Source organism: Sardina pilchardus, chromosome 18 (assembly GCF_963854185.1).
Source record: "Sardina pilchardus chromosome 18, fSarPil1.1, whole genome shotgun sequence".
Classification (NCBI taxonomy): Eukaryota; Metazoa; Chordata; class Actinopteri; order Clupeiformes; family Clupeidae; genus Sardina; species Sardina pilchardus.
The window spans coordinates 31,248,838-31,265,930 of NC_085011.1; the positions used below are offsets into that span (position 1 = coordinate 31,248,838).

Consider the following 17,093-nt stretch of genomic DNA (forward strand, 5'->3'; position numbering starts at 1 on the left):
TAGCCAAGTTAACTTCCCACTTCTCAAACTTACTATTATTCAAACTTCATGACTACAGTCGTTTTAAAAATGAATGGGCTTAAAGATGTGGGATAGACTTTATGATAATGCCTGAATGTGGTTTATGACTGTAGAAGGACATTGGCTTCAATCTCTTCCTAGTTGTCGTACAAGGTTGGCGCGCGTGCCTGATATCAAATGTTCAGTGTGCGACACGTCGAGCGCGGCTGAAAATCTGGCTCGCGACACAGGAAATTACGTCATTTTGACGTCACATTGTCGCGTGACAGGTCGGGCGCCTCGACTATACTTATACCTTTATGCACGCGAGCTGAGCCTAGTTGTCATGCCAACAAGGGGTCAGATTGTTGAAGTTTGTTGGAAAAGTGTCTATGTCGTGCCGAGGGGCTATTTTCCCCCACAATAATTGAACCAGATCCACCAATACACAGGCAACACACCACTAGATTTTATAAAGTTTATTTTAGTAAGTAGGCCTACACATCAATACAGGGCTGTAACAAGGCAGGCAGATGTAATAGGGCTTCACCAGCCAGTCGCCACCCCCCCACTGACAGCTTAAGGCCTCAGAATCAAAACCTGCCCAGTGTATAATTTCATGCAGACCCACAGCATAATAAATAAACACACAGCATCAGAGTATTTCTTCATAAGTTAAACACATCAAAACCCACATCAACTTTTCAAGCCCAAAATATCATAGTGAATTCACTCCACATCAGAAAGGGACAGGAAATGCTATTAGTCTAAGGTCAATAGGTGACAGCAAATCGGTTCTGGATGTCCCAGCCCGGCCCTGAACAGTCCAACACAATAAAAGTCCGTACTGGTCGGCGGCCCCTGCCGACCAGTAAATAAAAGTCCAAATACACTGCACAAGGAGAAGACACCAACCCACTGTCCAATCGCCTGCTGGTATCGGCAGTCCGGGGGAAACTAGATCGGTGACGTCGCGTTGATCCTGTGGAGTTGTGCGGTCCGGAACACAGCGAACACACCCTCGGCGCTGCAGCAGCGCAGTGGCTGAAAGGTCCGCCTCCACTGGAAGAATCACAACAAGCAGCTCAGTACGTGGCTATATGGAATAGATAACGCAGACATTGACGGTTACATGCTGCCACTCAGACATGCCACCACTACGACATGCTTCCATTTAGACATGCCTCTATTTCGACATGCTGCTATTTAGACATGCTGCCAATCCGACACATTTTAGTACCCCCATTCCGACAGTTTACAAATCCTATTTTTTTCCAAGTCAATTTAACGGACCCTATGAGCCCGACGGATGCAAAGTGCGTCAAAAAACACACCCATTCTTCTCTGTTACATTGCTCCGTGATTATTAGTCACAGCGAGATGAGACCTATATTGCATGAAAGAGCAGAACCGGGGCTTTCCAACGAGACTAGACACGTGTCTGTACGATCAAGTGTAAAGTATAAAATAAAATCATGAATTTAAATCAAAGTATATCATATTTACAGTCTATATTGCTCTGCGTTCACGCACACAGCCACTGCTCTCGCTTGGATTACTCCGGGACCAGGCATCGCACAGACATGACAAGCATATCAAATGAAAGAGGAGAAACAGAGCTTTCCGTTGATACCAAACACATCGATCCTTTTGTGTTATAAAAACAGACGAAGTGACAAACAAATAAGAATGTCATATAGCTTCGGCTCGCTACTTTCGTTTGATTTACTCGTGAAACGCCTGGTCAAAAATATATGACTTGCATGTCAGATAAAAGAGGAGAGCTAGAGCTATCCACAGATACCAAATACAACCTTCTAGGCCATAAAAAAGACGAAGTGACAGCAAAATAATAACTGTAACATTAATAGCCTATTAATTACCTCATGTCGGAATGGCACGTTGTTTGAAAAAAAAGTGAAATACCGCCACTGCGACCATGAAAAAAAAAAATGTCGGAGTGGTGGGACTTTTTCCCATAAGGAGACATGCCTCCACTACGACAATTGGACGTCAATGTCGGAGTGCTGGTATGTCGGAATGAACGGCGGATACCGACATTGACACAGCAACGGGTTAACAGACTGGAACTAGAACTTCCCTCTCCAAGAAGAGTTGAGAGCGTAGCAAAAGCAGATCATCCGACGTTCGTCTCCACACTCCACTTCCCGGTTATAGTTCTCGTCCGATGCAGGTCATCCAGCCGGCGTTGGCAGCTCGCTGAAAACACACAACAATCAGAGCACGGTTCGCCACAATCACAGCAGCTATAAGCTAGTATCAACACCCGTCGGGATGGAGCTTTCAGACGTCCCTTAATGAAACACTTAGCTTGCGTTGTACTGGATCACTCCTCAGCGTCAGTCGCTCCGCCACCGTCCCGGGCCGCTTCCGTGTTGTGATATTCCCCCGTCTCCGGGACTCTCCGGTCTTTTCCCGAATCTCCTGACTGTCTGTCAATCCCTCCTTTTATACAGAAAAACACCCAATCCCCACCCTGCGTTCATTCTGGCCTCAATTAGTTCCAGGGGGTCAGGATTTGACTGATTAGCTTCGCCGATTAGCAGGGCACTTCCTCATCGCCATTTTCCAGAAATACATCATGTCCGGTGCCGTTTTCCCTACGTTTTCCTCATGCTGATTGGTGGCTGTTCCACTGTCAGTTCATGCACGAGCTTAGTGTGGGCACGAGCTCTCGTTCTGTACCTTACGTCAGTCAGTAACCTGGCACTTAATTGGCTAAGTAAAACGGCACCGGAAACAAGCCTCTTGAAATGCCATGTTGAAGCCTGAAAAATTTTTTCAATTTTGGCACTTTTCACTAGCCTAGCATTCCCATTGAAATGAATGGGGGCGGGACTTGTTCACTTTCTCCAGTTCTTATAATACCTCCATGATTAGTTCATTTGGAGTCAATTGCCAGTCAATCAGCTGCGAGTCTCTCTTCCAGCCATCGTAATGAGATTCGTCATGAATCCCATCTATAGTCCACAACACATGCACAACTAGACAGATGAGGGCAAGCAGATATACACATACAAGCATACACATATTTATATACATACCTATACACATATCTATACAGGGCACTTGACATCTACACTGCACGAACATTCTAAAACTTTACCGGACCGGACTCGACATGTCGAACTCCTTCGGACTATGTCAGACAGTGACAAACAACAGCGGACTGACCGTCCACACTGACCGAACTGTTTGTGTTTGTCCGTGTTTGTTAGCGTTTTGTTCGAGCAGTGTGCAAGCTCCTTAAGTGTTCTTTCTATTGCTATTTTGGGTCCATGGCTATATGACAAACAGGGGTCTGAATACAACTTCTGATATGAAAAATACATTATTTTGAAGTGGGGGATATGGAGAGGTATGAAAAAATTCAGAAATTTGATGTGATTTCCAAAAAGGATTTATCGTGATTATAGCTAATTACACAGAGGCATTCTATACGCCGTTGGAATCAGTAGGATCTCCTGTTTATTTTGATATGTAGTTTGCCATAGGGCAGTAACGAAATCGTCAGATATTTCACAGAGACGAATGGGTATGACGCAGAACTGAATGTGCCATTCATTTTTGTAGGTAACTGTAATTTTCAACGCTAATTATCTCGCAAACCGTTCATCACAGAAACTAGCGGCTAGTACCATTGGAAAGGCCAGGTTCTACAGTTTCATATGATATGCATGTTATTTCTGTGCGATGTTCTCGCGCAGCAATAAGACCGAGAAGAATGGGTGCGGCCGCGGCCGCATGGTGCGTCCCTCGAAGAGGGCAGAAAGGGTCTGCCGGCGGCCCGATGGTAATCTTCTCAAGGCCCGGTAGATTGAGAAACACTGTGATAGGGCACTGTTGTGGCTCGTGGGTAATGTAGTCTTTCATCGGTCTTGTGATATTGTCTATTCTGTGTGACTGTCACTGCGTCGGATCAGTTTCAGTAAGTACCGGAACGCTGAAAAAAGTGGTGGAACCCAAAAGACGAAAATACAGAAGACGGAACTGCGTTCCGCTGCGTTCCGCTGCGTTCCGGCCCACTTCAAGCACTGGCCTACAGTATGACTACTACAATCTTCTTCAAGCCTCGCGCGAAGTCCTCACGTGTACATCGACTTAGAACGTGAATAGCACGGTCGGACACGGATGTCCTCTCACTCTTTTTGCAGCAGATCTTTCCCACCGTCTACCTGGAGAAGTTGCAGAGTAGGCTACTGATGTATGCTTCCGACGCGACCCGGTCGGTTAAAAGCACCCTGTTTTTCCCCCCCAGGAGAATCAGTCACTCACTGCCCCTTGCCCATTGACTTAATTAGGGCCCGAGCACCGAGGTGCGGCCGCTGAAGCAGCGTCTGCACCATAGGTGCAAGGCCCTATTGTTTTTGCTCAGATTTTCTTTGTGACGACGTTTTTCCTTTTTTAACAACTTGGCATGCTCTAAAACTCTTGAAATTTGGCAGCTATGTGCGGAATTGGTAACGCTACTCAGCAACTGAGCTCTGGTGTGGCTCAGGGACTTTCACGGAAATGGCCCAGATTTGGTGGACATCCCCCCCAGCAAAATCACGTTCAAAAGTCGTTGAAAAGACGTCTAGTCAAGTCGTCGAAACAACGGCCCAGTTTGGTTTAAAAGTGAAAGGTTAGATGACGTCTTTTCATGGTCGTTGAAAAGAAGTCTATGGAAAGACGCCTTTTCAACGTTTATATTTGGTTGAAACCACGTCTTGTTTAGGTGCTGCCATGGACCTATTTTCAACCAGAATATTGCTGTTATATATTAATTTATAAGCCTATATTATCCTATTATAGGCTTTTAAATAATGTGCATTAAGCACTTACTAACTTTACCATTACCCATACTATTGCTGTTAAAATAAGCCTATATTATCCTATTATAGGCTTTTAAAATGTGCATTAAGCATTTTCATTTACCAACTTAACCAACCATCTAGATGATAAATACATAATCTAATAGGCCTACATTACAATAGCAAGCTAGGCGTAAACAAACAGTCAAACAAACATTATCCATTTCATTGTAATTTTATTTAATTCTTGAAGTCTCCGCCACCGGACCGTCCAGGTGCATCATGTTTAAGATGATCTGCCACAGCTCTCCCGATGTCACGGTCCGTAGCCTTGTTGCTCCATTTTTCACCGCAGCTGAAATGACAGGAAACATTTTCATTAACAGTGTTTCCCATACATTGAGTAATCTGTGGCTGGCCGCCACGAAATAATGTTCTCTGTTGTACGAATCGATTGAAATTATTTTTAAATCATGTTATCAATTGAATCACTTTCATTGAGCCGCGCTTTTTACGCACGCAGCTTTTTCTTTGCCCGAATGAAACCGCTGCCTCTGCATGTGCATTTAACAAAACATTAACGATTGTTGAAGGATTGTTGTTGCCACATACGGCGAGCTAAACTGCTATTAATTCTGCTTAACATGCGGCGCAAATGTGTTCAAAACGGCTGCATTCAAGTGAACTTTGCTAACGTCTCACAACGTAGCCTACATTAGGGAGACTAACCTAAGTTATGCATTCGAGCCGTATCTCTAAGCGTTAGAATAGTGTAACGAAGAGACTCTTGTGTGGTCTCACCCGCTGACCGGCCTGCTGGCCGGTGAAGTACCCGATCCAACGAAGCCTCCACAGCAGCTAAAGGCTGGCTTACATTGCACGATTTTGACCTGTTTTAACAGTCGGCGACTACATTTCCAAAATCGGGCGGCAATCTTGGGAGTTGTACTAGAATCGCAGCGCGCTCCCGTCATCTAAATCGTTTAGTGTAAGGTGCCAATCTTAGCGGTTTTAAGTCCGTCGGAGGCAGTCTTTTTCTAGTTTTGCCGTTACGACAATATCAAACATGTTTGATATTATCGGAAGTCTTTTCAGTCGTGGCTCATGCAAATAGTGACGTGAACATTAAAAACCAATAGTAACCACGGTCGAACATGAAACAGGAAGGGGCAAAATAGGCGACAGCTGTAGCCTATATGATTATTTGTTATTTCATTTCTTATAATTTATTAGACGGCTGTTCTACGTGACAGAACAACTCTATATCTGTTAGTGATGTCACACATCAAACAATGCTGCAGAAACGCGAAAAAATTACTTTGATATGAGTAGGCTATCATGTGAGTTCCTGTTAATGATGACGTGTAGCCTATTGCACGATGGAAATAATTTGAAGGAATCTAGCAGCAGTCTTGTAAATAGTGACCCACAGTCTTTGCAAAATCCTAATCTGAGACTGGCCTGTGACTAGACTGTGACTAGAAACTCAATGAATTGTCTTTAGATGTGAGAGGGTCTGAGACAGTAGTCTTTCAAAAATCTTTTCCAAATCTTTGCAAAGTCTGTCAATGTAAGGTAGGCTTAACGTGGAAAACCCCCTGACTGGGAAGCGACTGATGAACAGCGCTGAGCACGCAGGTGTTATCAATTACAATGTACAATTCCAATTCACATTGATTTCCCCCACAGATCCGCCCCCACACAAGAGTCTCTTCGTTACACTATCAGGGCTGCCAAGTTTCAGAAAATGGCAAGCGTGAGAGTTTTCCAGTAGGCCTATTAGCCTGTTTGATGCTCATTGAGCTCAATGCAAATCAAACAGGCTTTATTCCTACTGGAAAAAGCACCATGCTAATCTCTAGCTATGGTGAAGGGTATGTGATGATGTGGGGCTATTTTAATTCCCAAGGCCAAGGGAAATTTATCGGGATGCATAATATCCTGGATCCATGAAATAGCTGGCCTTTAAAAATAAAAATCTGCCTGCCCCTATGTTAACCCTATGTGTTAAATTCCCATAGGGTTACATAGGGGGTCAAATGAACAGATGAACTGATGAACAGCGCTGAGCACGCAGGTGTTATCAATTACAATGTACAATTCCAATTCACATTGATTTCCCCCACAGATCCGCCCCCACACAAGAGTCTCTTCGTTACACTATCAGGGCTGCCAAGTTTCAGAAAATGGCAAGCGTGAGAGTTTTCCAGTAGGCCTATTAGCCTGTTTGATGCTCATTGAGCTCAATGCAAATCAAACAGGCTTTTTCCTATTGGAAAAAGCACCATGCCAATCTCTAGCTATGGTGAAGGGTATGTGATGATGTGGGGCTATTTTAATTCCCAAGGCCAAGGGAAATTTATCGGGATGCATAATATCCTGGATCCATGAAATAGCTGGCCTTTAAAAATAAAAATCTGCCTGCCCCTATGTTAACCCTATGTGTTAAATTCCCATAGGGTTACATAGGGGGTCAAATACTTCCTTCCCCTAGCATTTATCAACATTTATCTATTAAATTTAAACATTTATCTATTTACGATACATTCTTCAATCACAAAGAAAATTTGTGTCCTTGGCGGTTTGATTTTTACAAATTTTTTGAATTAAGGCATTAAGATCAATTGTCAAATGATGATTTTATATTCCTGTTTTAGCATGGTATCAAATACATGTGCTCCTCACTGTAGATATTACTATCATTATTATTCATAATAATAATAACAACAACAACAACAACAACAACACTATTAACATGCTGCACAACCTGGTCAACAGGGTCTCCACGTCTGGTAAATGATGATGACTGCTTGCTATGGGTTACATGTCGGCAGTCCGACATCCTGCCAGTCCGACATCCCTTTTGTCCGACATGCCGCTATTCAGACATGGTGTTATTCCGACATGCTGGATTTTAGTACCCCCATTCCGACAGTTTACAAATCATATTTTTTTTCCACGTCAATTTAACGGACCCTATGAGCCCGACGGACGCAAAGTGCGTCAAAAAACACACCCATTCTTCTCTGTTACATTGCTCCACGATTATTAGTCACAGCGAGATGAGACCTATATTGCATGAAAGAGCTCAGAACCGGGGCTTTCCAACGAGACTAGACACGTGTCTGTACGATCAAGTATGAAAATAAAAATAAAATCATGAATTTAAATGAAAGTAGGCTATATCATATTTACAGTCTATTGCTCTGCGTTCACCCACGCAGCCACTGCTCTCGCTTGAATTACTCCGGGACCAGGCATCGCACAGACATAACACGCATATCAAATGAAAGAGGAGAAACAGAGCTTTCCATTGATACCAAACACATCGATCCTTTTGTGTTATTGAAACAGACGAAGTGACAAACAAGAATCATATAGCTTCGGCTACCGCTATACTTTCGTTTGATTTACTTGTGAAACCGTGGTTAAAAAGATACGACTTACATGTCAGATAAAAGAGGAGAGCTAGAGCTATCCACAGATACCAAATACAACCTTCTAGGCCATAAAACAGACGAAGTGACAGCAAAATAATAACTTAATTTAGCTCCACTTAGTCCACGAATAATGAGACAGAGAAGAAAACTGTCTAGAACTGCTTTCACTTCCCCGAGTCGTGCACGCAACAGACACATAACCATATCAAGAAGTCTTCACAATGACATTTTAAATGTGAATCTTTATTATTTTACACAATTGGATATAGTTCTGATATTAATAGCCTATTGATGACCTCATGTCGGAATGGCACGTTGTTTGAAAAAAAAGTTAAATACCGCCACTGCGACCATGGAAAAAAAAAATGTCGGAGTGGTGGGACTTTCTCGCATAAAGAGACATGCCTCCACTACGACAATTGGACGTCAATGTCGGAGTGCTGGTATGTCGGAATGAACGGCGGTAGCCCTTGCTATGAACCATAAACAATAAATGGAGAGTAGGCCTAATAGCGATTCTGGTATTGAAAATAGTCTTGTTGCTACCAAAATGCTACAACAAAAATGAAGTGGATAACAGCGCGCTGCTTGTCTACTCTAGTGTATCTAGCAGGACGGTGGAGAGATATCCATGGTTACAAAGGACTCTTCGGGACGGGTAGATCTCGTAGATCTACATTACCGCGAGAAAAAAATTCAAATTCAAAAATTCAAATTTTCGCGCTACCTTTGTGAACGTTCTAAGCAGGTCCACGAAATCATGCGTGTTGCAAGAACAAAGCAGCGGCTTAAGTATAGGATGGTGAATATCCTTGAGTGGCAAAGTCAGAGCCTAAATCCTATAGAAAATCTGTGGATTGACTTGAAGAGAGCAGTCCATCGCCGTTCCTTACAGAATTTGACTGGATTTTAACAATTCTGCGCAGAAGATTGGGCAAATATTCCCCAATCTAGGTGTGCAACGCTATACTAGACATATCCAAACATATTGATGGCTGTAATGGAAGCAAAAGGAAGCTCTACAAAGTATTAAGTTAGGGGTATGATGACTTTTCCAACCCTGTTATTCTAGTTTTTAACGGTTTACTTTTTTTTCATTATTTTGAAATTTGTAAATAAAACTGGAAAAGATTGTTTTTAAAATGGGTTTTGATTTCAGGCTGTAAGACCAAGAAAGTAAATATTTTATAAGGGTATGATGACTTTCTATAGGCACCAAACTTTTCAGTCTCATACCTGACCATATTTAGAAGGTTTGGACAGAAGGGCTTGTTAATATATTATTCTTAGCCTGATTTGCATGACATGTTATTCCTTAAAACATAGCGACAATTGACTTTTTAAAGGCTATTGGCATTATTTCCTGATTTACTGAATAACTGAACGAGATATCCATAATTCCCTCTGTTAAATACATTTAATCTCTTATGTGAACAAAACGAAAAAAAAAAAAAAAAAAAAAAACTGGCTTTATCCAATGTTCATATTTTATCTTTACGTTTATGCAAATCAGCACATATTTAATTGTACCATGCCTAATTTGCATATTCAAACATTAAATTACAGAAAACTTGTAATACATTTATTTTTCATATTGATCTAGGCAATCAACTGGTGAAGTTTCATAGTGATATCTGCTTGTTATTTTTTTTTACCCAATTCATCTGTAGTATCTCCGCCTTATATTCAACACATTGGACAAGAAAGGCTTAAAGGGATAATCCGGAGTGAAATGCACTTTAGATCAATTTTTCGGACTTTTGGGAGTACATACGTTGAGTTGACACCAAAATCATGTCATTCGGATGTATTTTGAGAAAGTTCGAGCTCACCGTTTTTAGCCAAAACTCGTTAGCCTGGAGGTGACTCGGGCATGTCATTTCGTCGCTACAAAACGCTATTTTTATACCTCTTCTACTGTTCCAAACAACACTACACTTACGTGGTAGTGAGTAGAGGGTCCCTAAAGCCAAACCGAAGTATCCCCACGTCTTTACGTGGTCGGATAGAGAGTCCAGAATGAATTTAATCGAGTCAGTACCTTTCCGGAAATGTCGCTGTTGCAGCTGCCAACGCTATAACAACACTTTATTAACATTTCCGGAAAGGTACGGACTCGATTAAATTCATTCTGGACTCTCTATCCGACCAAATTGCACCAGTAATTTTAAACCCAGGATGAACTTGGATTAGCAGTTTAATTTAAACCACCCCTGGAGGAGGTTTAAATCAGACCATTGCAGTGCAATTGACCACTTGGTTGGATATATTTGTTGGCTGGAGCTAGCTGCTAGCAAAAAGAGTTCCGCACCGAAATATCCGAGATAGGCTTAATTAACCCTTTTGAATTTTAGAGCAACAGTGCATTTTTACAGCAGTACTACAGATTCACAAAAGTCAGTGATGGGAAAGTTGGACCTGCAAGCAACTTTCTGCAACTTTTTTTCCCTTCTTTTTTTTTAGGTGCACCAGCACAAAACGTGCACCCACATTTTTTCATGAATGATTTTCTTTAAACAACAAGGTGTATAAAAAGCTTGTCTATCTGAAACACAACGCCAAGTATTATATTATATCCTGATATAAGAAGAGAAAATATTGAATTTCTGATATTCATGACGGCACACTTTATGCTGATTATTATAGCCAGAATGTCTAATCAGACGGGCTCCCACTAATCCTCCTGATTGAAGCCTCAAAATATTGTAAACAAAGTAGCATAGGTGGCTATCTTATCTACTGGTTGGACTGTTCAGTTTCCCCACGTAACCTATGTTTGTTTCAAGGTAAGTTAATACTTTTTCTCCTTGCGACAGGCCCTTGAGTCCTCTGTACGATATTAGTACGAGGGTTTGGTATGACCAGGCTACGGCGAAAGCATGTGTGACTTGGAAGCTCTGTTTACTGTCTGGCTACGTTTATTTGCATTGGTTGCTAGGTGTGTAGATTAGCTACGGTTCATAACGTTACGGTTTGTGTAACGTTAACTTCAGCCGTGAGACATGTATTTAAAAAGTATCAACAGCTAGCACTTTGGTTTAGTTTAGAGATAGATAATCATTTGGGGCTGTTTGGGAACGTTTATTAGGCCTACCCGTTTAGATTGGTTTACATCTGGTCAGAATCCAACATGGCGGACAGTAAAAATATATTAATCTTACTTTAATCTTTGTTTAAACTGGTTTAGCTAATCCAGGGTTAAAATGTAGATGTGCAACGTATCTAGAGTTAATTTAAACCCAATTTAAACCAAGATTTACTCATTCTGGTTTAGGGCTAAACTAGGATTAATTTAAACCACATTGGTGCAACCCACCCTTAGTGTCCCCCACCCTTGTCTCTGCCAAAAAGGGGCTTTTGCATGCCCCTATAGTAAATGTTGGGAGCACGGAAGTGTGGCTTTCCCCCCGTCGAACTAAGGGACTGTGCAGGCCGTAATGGCGACCTCTGCTGTCGTTGAGCCCTCATGGGAAGAGTGCTGCGCGTATGTCTACACTCAGGAAGTTACCACATGCTCTGACTGAATCTGTTCTTCCTGATCTTGAAGGGCTGACCCCACAACAAGCTTCTCAAGCCAAGGCCCTTTTGGCCCAGTATGAGGGCATCTTCTCCAAGGATGATGGGGATTTGGGATGCACCACCCTGATTGCTCATGAGATTCCGTTACTTGATGATGCCCCAGTCCGTCAGCCTTACCGACGAATCCCACCCTCCCAATATGAGATGGTGAAAGCGCACATCCAGCAACTCTTAGATAGCCAAGTCATAAGAGAGAGCAGCAGCCCGTACTCTTCCCCCATAGTCCTCGTAACCAAAAAAGATGGTAGCCTTCGTCTCTGTGTTGATTACCGCCAGTTAAACTCTAAGACCCGCCGTGACGCATATCCCCTCCCTAGGATAGAAGAGTCCTTAGATGCCCTGTCTGGGGCTAGATGGTTTTCCACCCTCGACCTTGCAAGTGGGTATAACTAGGTCCCAATGGCAGAGAAAGATAAATCAAAGACTGCTTTCTGCACCCCGTTTGGCCTCTTTGAGTTCAATAGGATGCCATTTGGGCTCTGCAACGCCCCTGGCACTTTCCAGCGCCTTATGGAACGTATGTTTGGCTATTGTCGTTATCAATCAGTCCTCCTGTACCTTGACGATGTGATCGTATTCTCCGCTACAGTAGAACAACATCTCGAGCGGCTAGAGGAAGTGTTCGCTCGGCAGAAGCAGGATTTGAAGGTCAAGTTCTCCAAGTGTCGGTTCTTTCAGCACCAGGTCAGTTATCTGGGGCATGTGGTCTCTGCAGAAGTAGTGTCTACAGACCCTGCGAAGATCGAGGTGGTTAAAGAGTGGCAGCGCCCAGGGCACCTGGCTGAATTGAGATTGTTTCTGGGCTTTGCGAGCTACTATCGGCGGTTCGTGGAAGGTTTCTCTAAACTTTCAGCCCCTTTGCACCATCTTGTGGGGAAACTTAGTGGATCACGGCGGAAAGGGAAGACTCTTCCAGTTCCTTTAGCAGCCGCATGGGATGATGCGTGTGAAACCGCATTTCAGTCCTTGAAGGAGAGACTCACCTCTGCCCCAACTTTGGCCTATGCAGATTTAAAAAAAACCTTTATCTTAGAGGTTGACGCCAGCCACGGAGGCCTTGGGGCTGTTCTTTCTCAAGAACATGACGGGAAGGTTCGGCCAATTGCCTTTACCAGCCGTGGGCTGAAACCCACAGAGAGAAATATGGAGAATTATAGTTCCATGAAACTAGAACTCCTAGCTGTCAAATGGGCAGTGACTGAAAAATACAGAGAATACTTACTTGGGAATCATTTTACCATCTGGACTGATAACAATCCATTGAGTCATCTGCAGACTGCAAAGCTGGGGGTGATCGAGCAGCGGTGGGCAGCTCAGCTAGCGTCTTTTAACTTTACGATCAAGTACCGTCCCGGAAAAAACAACCAAAATGCTGATGCTCTGTCCCGGCAGTACCTGGACCGTTTTGCCATGGGGACAGAGGTCCCACTGCTAGGAGCCCTGGCAGATATGGGCCAGCCACTCACCATCGAGGGCCACTGTGGAGAAGTGGTGGCGCTGCCTGGCCGTACTCCTCAGGACCTGAGCCTACTGCAGGAAGCTGACCCAGTCATTGGGCCGGTGCGTCAATACCACCAAGCAGGCCGACGTCCAAGAGCTGAGGAACGGGAGTCATTGTCCGGCCCCAGTAAGGCGCTGCTGCGTCAATGGAATCGCCTGATCGAACGGGACGGGGTAATGTACCGCCTCATCCATGTCCCCGGTGGAGACACAGAGACTTTTCAGCTGCTGCTCCCCCAGTGCCTGCAGGAAGAAGTCCTCCGTAGCACCCATGACCACCAAGGGCACCAGGGCACCGAGAGGACCCTCCAGCTGCTACGGGACCGCTGTTTGTGGCCAAATATGGCCAGGGATGCTGAACAGTGGTGCCAAAGGTGTCAAAGGTGTGTACTGGGGAAGGCTGTCCACCCAAAGGTCCGTGCCTACTGGGGCACACTGCAGGCTACCCAGCCAAACGAGATCCTGGCCATTGATTTCACAATTTTGGAGCCTGCAAGTGATGGCCGCGAGAATGTCTTGCTCTTGACTGATATCTTTACAAAATACTCTCAAGCAGTCCCCACCAAAGACCAAAGGGCGTCCACTGTGGCCAGAGTGTTGATCCAGCAGTGGTTCCATCGATTTGGGCCCCCAGCCCGTATCCATTCTGACCAGGGGCGGAACTTCGAAAGCATGCTCATTCAACAGCTTTGTCAGACATAATATGGCATCCAGAAGAGTAGGACCACACCTTACCATCCTCAAGGTAACGGACAATGTGAAAGATTTAACCGTACTCTACATGATCTGTTGCGCACCCTACCACCAGCGGAGAAAAGACACTGGCCCCACCATTTGCCTCAGCTGACCTTTGCCTACAACACAACACCGCGCCACACCACTGGCCACACCCCCTATTACCTCATGTTCGGGCAACATCCGAGATTACCTGTGGATTTTCTGCTTGGGGCTGGGGAAGTAGGGCAGGATGCCAGCACCTTGGAGGACTGGATTCACAAACATCAACAGAGTGTGCAAATGACACGGGAGCATGCGAAACCAGGGCCACAATGACAGTGTGAATGATCTTGGACTTGAAGAAGGGAGTCTGGTGTACTGGTGTAACCATTTGCCCGGACGGAACAAGATCCAAGACCACTGGAATCCGGCAGTGTTCCAGGTACTGCGGAGACCCTCAGAAACGGGATCAGTGTACACTGTGGCTCCCGTGGACAGAGATGGACCAGTCCGGCATGTGCATGAGTTACGGGCTGTCCAGGAGTTCCTGTTAATGATGACGTGTAGCCTATTGCACAATGGAAATAATTTGAAGGAATCTAGCAGCAGTCTTATACAGTGAGGAGAAAATGTATTTGATACCATGCTAAAGTTGCCTAAAAAGAGGAATATAAAATCGTCATTTGACAATTGATCTTAATGTCTTAATTCAAAAATTGAGTAAAAATAAAACCGCTAAGTACGCCAATTTTCTTTGTGATGGAAGAATGTTTCGTAAATAAATAAATGTTCTTCCTAAATGCTAGGGGGAAGTAAGTATTTGACCCCCAATGTAACCCTATGGGAATTCAACACATAGGGTTAACATAGGGGCGGGCAGATTTTTATTTTTTAAGGCCAGCTATTTTATGGATTCAGGATATTATGCATCCTGATAAAGTTCCCTTGGCCGTTGGAATTAAGATAGCCCCACATCATTACATACCCTTTACCATAGCTAGAGATTGGCATGGTGCTTTTTCCAGTAGGCCTATTAGCCTGTTTGATGCTCATTGAGCTCAATGCAAATCAAACAGGCTAATAGGCCTACTGGAAAAAGCACCATGCCAATCTCTAGCTATGGTGAAGGGTATGTGATGATGTGGGGCTATTTTAATTTCAAAGGCCAAGGGAAATTTATCGGGATGCATAATATCCTAGATCCATGAAATAGCTGGCCTTTAAAAATAAAAATCTGCCTGCCCCTATGTTAACCCTATGTGTTAAATTCCCATAGGGTTACATAGGGGGTCAAATACTTCCTTCCCCTAGCATTTAAGGAAAACATTTATCTATTTACGATACATTCTTCAATCACAAAGAAAATTGGTGTCCTTGGCGGTTTGATTTGTACTAATTTTTTGAGTTAAGGCATTAAGATCAATTGTCAAATGATGATTTTATATTCCTGTTTTAGCAGGGTATCAAATACATGTGCTCCTCACTGTAAATAGTGACCCACAGTCTTTGCAAAATCCTAATCTGAGACTGGCCTGAGACTAGACTGTGACTAAAAACTCAATGAATTGTCTTTAGATGTGAGAGGGTCTGAGACTGTAGTCTTTAAAAAATCTTTTCCAAATCTTTGCAAAGTCTGTCAATGTAAGGTAGGCTTTAGTCGTAAATAGTGACCCACAGTCTTTGCAAAATCCTAATCTGAGACTGGCCTGTGACTAGACTGGAACTAGAAACTCAATGAATTGTCTTTAGATGTGAGAGGGTCTGAGACTGTAGTCTTTGAAAAATCTTTTCCAAACCTTTGCAAAGTCTGTCAATGTAAGGTAGGCTTTAGGAGCGCCTATGCCTCGTTAGTATGCTTTGGTTTGCAGAGTAATCCTCATGAAAATGTAGGCTATATGCCTACTTTTGCGGGGGCAGAGACATTTTTCAAAGTTAATACCTAGGCCCTCTACGAAATACAGTAGCCTACAAAGCTTACATCTTTTAATCGTTCCGTGGCTATTCGAAATTGCGTCGTGAGCAGCGGAGGACAGTGAAACTAAATATTGGTCTTTTATCCGGTCGTTTACCAGTGAATGGCTTTACATATTTTAACAGTTGCCAACAAATATAAGGGATTCAGTCAGTCGAGTTTATGTGATATTCGCAGCATGCACTTGAAACGCCGATCAAAAGTTCTGACATGTTAAACTGACGTTAGTCATTAATTCACCACATGATATGCTGTCATAGCTTGACGCACAGTAGCCTACGGTAGCCTATGCCTATCTCTGAATCAACATGAACATTCATACCTAGATGTCATCAGGCCCTGTTGAAGGCCCCAGCCGCTACACGTGGGCATTTTTAGGTCCATGTTGGACATGTCAGTTTAATAAAGACATTTTAAACCATTTGGAGTGCCTTGGTTGTGGAGAAATTCTCCTTTTCTACACAAGGATACACTGAGCTTTACATTATACAAGGAAAAGTTAAATAATGTAGTAGAAAAGTAGAGACCACACTCAGGGGCTGAAATGTATACAAAACTGTATTCAAAGTGCCGAGAGAGCATTACCGTCCATAACAAACAACATAAAATGAAATATATATATCAAATAAACCATATGTACAAAAAAATAGCAAATAATAAACAGCAAAACAGAGCATACAGTATACATACAACTACAGTAAGCGTTACTTGAGAATGGCCATTTCCCTCACGCGTTGCCTGATTCACGCTCTGCGTGAAATGTATTACAGCTGTATTACAACTTACCGCCACTAGGTGGCAGTAAAGTCCGCTGTAGCATTGCTGCGGTGTGATTGATACTGTAGCCCAGTTCTACTCATTCAATAGGCGGCCAGGAAGCAACTTCTAGTGGCCCAGCCCATATAGTATATTTCGGAAATGCCAACAGAAATCCCTAGGAGCCTAGTCACCTAGACTGCAACACTACAACTCTTTTATTGTTTTGTTTTTTCGGGTGTTTGTCAATTCAGTCTGGCACTCTGAAAATCTTCGCAAGGCTCTGTACTTCGTAAAAGACGAGCATGAACTAAC

The 17,093-nt window shown here is 43.4% G+C and overlaps 1 long non-coding RNA gene across 1 annotated transcript in view; it reads right to left on the minus strand.

Moving 5' to 3' along the window:
- Window positions 1-5,063: 5,063 nt before the first annotated feature.
- LOC134064343 (uncharacterized) overlaps window positions 5,064-17,093 on the minus strand; it is a 190,387-nt gene continuing 178,357 nt past the window's right edge. The window contains exon 5 of the long non-coding RNA XR_009936289.1: window positions 5,064-5,169. This is a non-coding gene — a long non-coding RNA (uncharacterized LOC134064343). The remainder of the gene's footprint in view (window positions 5,170-17,093) is intronic.